Source organism: Aedes albopictus, chromosome 2, assembly GCF_035046485.1.
Source record: "Aedes albopictus strain Foshan chromosome 2, AalbF5, whole genome shotgun sequence".
Lineage (NCBI taxonomy): Eukaryota > Metazoa > Arthropoda > Insecta > Diptera > Culicidae > Aedes > Aedes albopictus.
In genome coordinates, this window is record NC_085137.1 from 268,858,741 (window position 1) to 268,864,976 (window position 6,236).

Consider the following 6,236-nt stretch of genomic DNA (forward strand, 5'->3'; position numbering starts at 1 on the left):
AACGACTGATTAGAATAATTGGTAAACCATCACAACTGATCAAAAATATGTTGGAAACATTTTCAAATTAAAGTCTTCAAAAGTATCTTGAAAAAAAGGTATGACGGACTTACCCCATAGGGGTGACGGTCTTACCCGCACTGCATTAACAACATCAATATTTAATATGTTTGTGTTGTGTACATTATTCGGTGAAATAAACATATTTTGATTATTTTAATGCACAAATCTTATAAAATACTAATGAATTAAACAGTGGCGATTCCCTAACCTCAAATCTACCTGTTCAACAAATGTAAATTCTTGAATTTTCTCAACAAATTGGCATGTAATTTGTAGAGAATGACGAGAATAGCCGTTTCCATCCATTTTAAATTGGATTCAGAACCTGAAGTCTCCGCGATTACAAGTCTTAGGGTCGTTGAACAGGTAAAAAGTGAGGTTAAGAGACGCAACTGGAATTAAACATTCTGTGTAGTTTAAATATCAAATTACCTCTTACATTAATTTTGAATAATCCCAATGCTTAAGGTGACGGGGTTACCCCTTTCTCCCCTATTCAGTAATTCTTTTTGAATGGTGAAACTTGCAATTGTTTTGTAATTCTTTTTTGCCCGGGTATCTTGCATAAGCTTTTGACCAGTCTATGGGAAATTATTGTTCAATCAATAATGCTGACCTCATATAAAGTGTATACTAGCAGATTATTGTTTTCAATAAAATTATAAATAACAAATTACAAATAAACAGGAATTCTATGAAAACTAACAATATATTAAATGAGACCTTTGAATTTATATATTGTGGGAAAAATGCAAGAACTGGACAGCCAAAATAACTAGCTAATTCCAAAACTGATTAGCATCAGGTATCAGGTATCAGAAGGCCGGCTCCAGAGGCACGTTATCCTCCATTTGGGACATTTGTGCCATCGCCAAAATAACAGCCTATTTCATCATCTACCTGAGGGAAAAGGAAGGAAAAAGGATTTGGATGGGGATAGGGACAGGTAGGGAAATAGGAAAATACCCTGGAAGAGGGTACTAACGCACAAGCGTACCACAATGGGTTCAAACAGCGCCCTGAAAAGGGCACTGTAATAACGCATAAAGCGAAAGAGAGCCTATAGCTCTTTACCACAGCGGGTTAAGAACAACAGAATATCCTGAAGATTCAGGTTTCTGAAGTCAGTTTCACTTAATAAGTGTTTACCGAATACTCGGAAACGCAGTTGCGCGAAAACTGGACAGTTACATATCAAATGATACGAAGTTCCATAATCGGATTCACACCTATCACAGGCAAATGAATCAGCTTGCTGAATATTCGCCATGTGATAGCTGAGTCGGCAGTGGCCAGTCAATGCTTTGACCAGCATGCTGCAATTCTGCTTAGACAGATTAGTTAGATACTTCGCCACCCGTAGAGATGGCTCAGCACTATACAATTTGGTTTGACGACATGACTCCAAACTATTCCAATATTGTCTGTGTTGAGTGACAGCCCAGGTGTGAATCTGAAGCTTAATCCAACACTTCGATATCGGAATAGCTGGCTCAGGGCCAATGAAGTCATGTGATGCTCCAGAGCGAGCTAACTCATCAGCCAATTCATTTCCAGCGATGGAAGAATGACCAGGTACCCATAGAAGGTGAACAGCGTTTGCTGAATTCAGCTCCTCGATTTGAGTTCGACAAGCGATAACTATCTTCGACCTGGAGTTGGCCGAAGCAAGTGCTTTAATAGCAGCCTGGCTATCTGAACAGAAGTATATTACTTTGCCCATTACGTGCTGCTGAAGTGCTGATTGCACTCCGCACATAAGAGCAAAGATTTCGGCCTGAAAAACGGTACAGTGTCTACCAAGTGAATAAGACTGATACAGCCTTAGCTCACGAGAATAAACACCAGCACCTGCTCGACCTTCGAGAAGGGAGCCATCAGTGTAACATACGATGCCGTCTGAAATATTTCTTTCCAGATAACCAGATGTCCACTCTTCCCGGGAAGGGAATTTCGTGGAAAATGTCCTATATGGAAAATTACAAGCAATTGTAAGATCACTTGGAGCAAGGACAATTTTGTCCCAATTCACCAAAAGTGGAAACAACGAGGTGTGTGTTGAACTGCGGTTCACAGGAGTTTCCTCTAGTAGACCGAGTACCCGTAACCGGTAAGTGCAAGAAAGGGCTTCTTGTTTGAGATGAATGTGTAGTGGGGCAACGTCAAAGAGAACTTCTAGCGCTGCCGTAGGAGTTGAAGAGAACGCTCCAGACATCGCCATTAAGCACATCCTTTGGAGATGGCCTAATTTTGATTGGACCGTTCTCACTTCACCCTTTTGCCACCACACAAGACATCCATAAGCCAATATTGGCCGAACCACAGTTGTGTAAATCCATTTGATATACTTGGGTTTTAGACCCCAAGTTGTACCAAAAGTACGCCGGCATTGCCCGAAGGCCATACAAGCTTTTTTGATTCTGAACTCAATGTGAGGTGTCCAGGAAAGCTTGGAATCAAGAATGACTCCAACGTACTTTACCTGTTCAGTCACATCGATTTCAGAATCAAAGAGACGCAAAGGTCGAACGCCATTACGGTTTCGCCTTTCCGTGAAAATAACAATAGATGTTTTACTCGGATTAACCGAAAGGCCATATTGGCGACACCAACCCTCAACTACCTGAAGGGCGTTTTGCATCAGGTCGAAAAGGGTGCTGATGCACATACCAACTAACAATGTTAGGTAGTCGTCGGCAAAACCATAAGTAGGAAAACCGCTATTATTGAGTTGCCTCAATAGCGTATCTGCTACGAGATTCCACAAAAGCGGTAATAAGACTCCCCCTTGGGGGCATCCACAAACACTCAATTTCCTAATCCCTGCTAGACGCAATGTCGAGAAGAGATATCGGTTTTTGAGCATTTGGTGAATCCAATTGGAAATCATTGGAGATATACCATGACTCCGTGCGGCTTCCAATATGGCATCGAAAGGCACGTTGTCAAAGGCACCCTCGATATCTAAGAAAACACCCAAACAAGATTGCTTTTGAGCGAATGCTTTCTCGATATCGTAAACAACCTTGTGTAAAAGAGTCACAGTGGACTTACCAGATTGGTAGGCATGTTGGTTCACATGAAGAGGCACGTTGGCCAGATGAACATCACGGATATGATGATCTACAATGCGTTCTAAGCATTTCAGAAGAAAAGAGGTCAAACTGATAGGTCTGAAACTCTTTGCTTCTTCATACGACGCACGACCCACTTTCGGAATAAACTTTACAGTAATATCCCTCCAGGATTTGGGAATATACCCTGTAGCAAAACTGCAAACAAGTAGTTTTTTCAAAACATGTTTGAAATAATCAAATCCCTTCTGAAGCAAAATAGGATAAATCCCATCTGCCCCAGGAGATTTGAAAGGAGCAAAGCTATTAAGAGCCCACTCAATCGATTCTATAGTTACAATACTCCGAGCCGAAGCTAAAGAATCATAACTACAAGAAAAGACATCAGGATCATCCGAAGATGTAATATCCACACATCCAGGGAAGTGTGTTCTGAATAAGCATTCCAGAACTTCCTCATCAGAGGAAGTCAGATCGCCATTTGGCAGACGAAGTTCGTTCACCCGGAAATCCTTAGATTTCGCAAGGATTTTGTTTAACCGACTGACTTCACTCAAGCTGGAAACATTTGTACAAAGGTTTTTCCAGCCGGATCGTTCAGCAGACCGGAGAGCTTTCCTGTAGGCCTTGCGAGCCGACCTGAAAGCCTCCGAACCAGCCGAACGTCGTCTGTTCCAACTCTTTCTACATTGTTTCCTGAGTTTCGCCAGATCAGAGTTCCACCAAGGGGTTCCTCTTGTGATCTTCACAGACCGTAGAGGGCATGCTTCTTCAAAAGCTTCCATGATGAAGGTCGTTGTAGTATCAACGGCATCATCTAAATCACTTGGAGTGTCAATGGATGGTGAATATCCATGAAATTTGGCTGCAACCAAATCAGTATAAAGATCCCAGTTTGTTGACCGAGGATGCCTGAAACGCAATGTTTGCGAAGTAACATTTAAATGTTCAAAAAAGATATAGCGATGGTCAGATAAAGATTCTTCATCTGACACATGCCAATTGGTCAGCTCGTGACTAATTCTGCTAGAGCAAAGCGTTATATCTAACACTTCCTCTCTAGCAGATACCATGAAGGTTGGGCGGTTGCCTATGTTAAGTAATGCAAGGTCTGTACTACTTAAGTACTCCATCAAACTGGAGCCTCTCAAGTTAATGTCTGAGCTGCCCCAGATGATATGGTGAGCATTAGCATCACTGCCAACAATTAGCGGAAGGCCTTTTGAAGTGCAGTATGCGATGACTTGTTTGAAAGCATCCGTAGGGGATGGTTCATCATGTGGTAAATACACAGAACAATAGACGTATTTCCTGTTGAGGTTTCCAACAGATACATCAATTGTGATAGCACATACATCTCTGGTGGTTAGTTCAGAGATGAGTGTAGCAACTATTGCGTTGTTGACAAGCACACAGGCTCGAGGCATGACACGCGAGTTTGCCATTTCATGTTTACTGAAAGTGGCAAACACCGGGTTCACAAGGTTTCCTAGATAGAAATTTCCCTTACGAAAGTAAGGTTCTTGTGCCAAGGCCACTTGGGCTGTACCATTTTGCATAAGTCTGCAAAGATTGATCGTTGCTGTTCTTTTATGCTGAAGATTGATCTGAGCTATCCTAACTGTAGCCACTACCCGAACTAGGTAAGATTAAACTCATCGCAACAGCAGCACAACAAAGAACAGCAACAATAAAACCAAATCGGTATCGATTGGAAAACGCCAAAGGCGAGGATACACAGAATACACTGTGTAAATCGCATAATGCGAAACCATATAGGTGAAAATTTAAACTAATTAACAACATCTTCATAATCCCGCCCTTATTTAGCCTCAAGTGAGACTAAAGAAGGGCAGCTGATTGTCTCGGAGAAACAATAATGCTGACCTCATATAAAGTGTATACTAGCAGATTATTGTTTTCAATAAAATTATAAATAACAAATTAGAAATAAACAGGAATTCTATGAAAACTAACAATATATTAAATGAGACCTTTGAATTTATATATTGTGGGAAAAATGCAAGAACTGGACAGCCAAAATAACTAGCTAATTCCAAAACTGATTAGCATAGTAGATATATTATTTTTGTCCTTTTTACACCATAACCATTAATACCAAGTACTTCGGAGCTAATATTTTCGACTGATTAAGTGATATTAGACAAAGTGTATCTCGATTATTTTCTTATCCATTTGTTTATCGATTCACGATCTTTTGGCAGTTAACAAAAGAAACATAATTCCAGAATAAGTAAGATATTTTTTTTTGTCTGGCATTTCTGGTAGTTTAGTCCATGGTCCATGATGATATTTTGGAAACCAATCCACTAGATGCCAAATCCACAATATTTTCTAGAACTTTTGGTCCATCACTCAAAATGAATATGTTAAATACAAATAATAAACAATAATTTTAATAAGTGTAAGAAGGGTTCTGTTCACCATAGGTGGATTAAATCGGGTTTTTAATCCTTATTATACTTGATATTGTTCAAATCAACATAAAACGTCTTTATATGGCATCGAACAATGTTTTTTTTTTGCGAAAATTATAAACTGCACCTGATTTTATGTGATACATTATATGAAAAAAAAAAAATGAATATATTTTTCTTAAAAACGCTATTGTAGTAATGGTAATTGGTATGTAAGAAAAAAAAAGAAATAGGTTTTGTAAATATCCACACGACCTATATCATTCTACTAATCATTCAAAAATAAGTTCTTAGTTTATTTCAGTGCACCTTTAGGATCATCAAAGCGACGCACCTTCGAAACTGACAGACGCACGCACACGGAGAAATCAAACTACCTAATTTTTGGGTCTATTTTACTCAAAGCTGAGTATATCGAATAAACTAGTTACCCAAAATTAGGTTGTTTTCCCTCTTTCCCTCACCGATGTTGTCAAAAACAAACAGAGATGCATCTACCCAACGGGGGTCCTTGAGCCCAATAAGCCAATTTTGGGTAAATGCAGGTTTACTCAAATTTGGGTTGAATGAGGGGGGGTCTTGGGTTGAATTTACCTACTCTTAAGTAAATGTTTTTGCTGGAGGTGAAGGCAATTTACCTAGTGTGAGTTTAATCGATTTA

General features: G+C 39.7%; 1 protein-coding gene across 3 annotated transcripts in view; it reads left to right on the forward strand.

Annotated features, from left to right (window-relative positions):
• The window catches only part of LOC109421232 (uncharacterized), a 236,488-nt gene that overhangs the window by 61,029 nt on the left and 169,223 nt on the right, over window positions 1–6,236 (forward strand). The gene's annotated exons all lie outside the window — the stretch shown is intronic.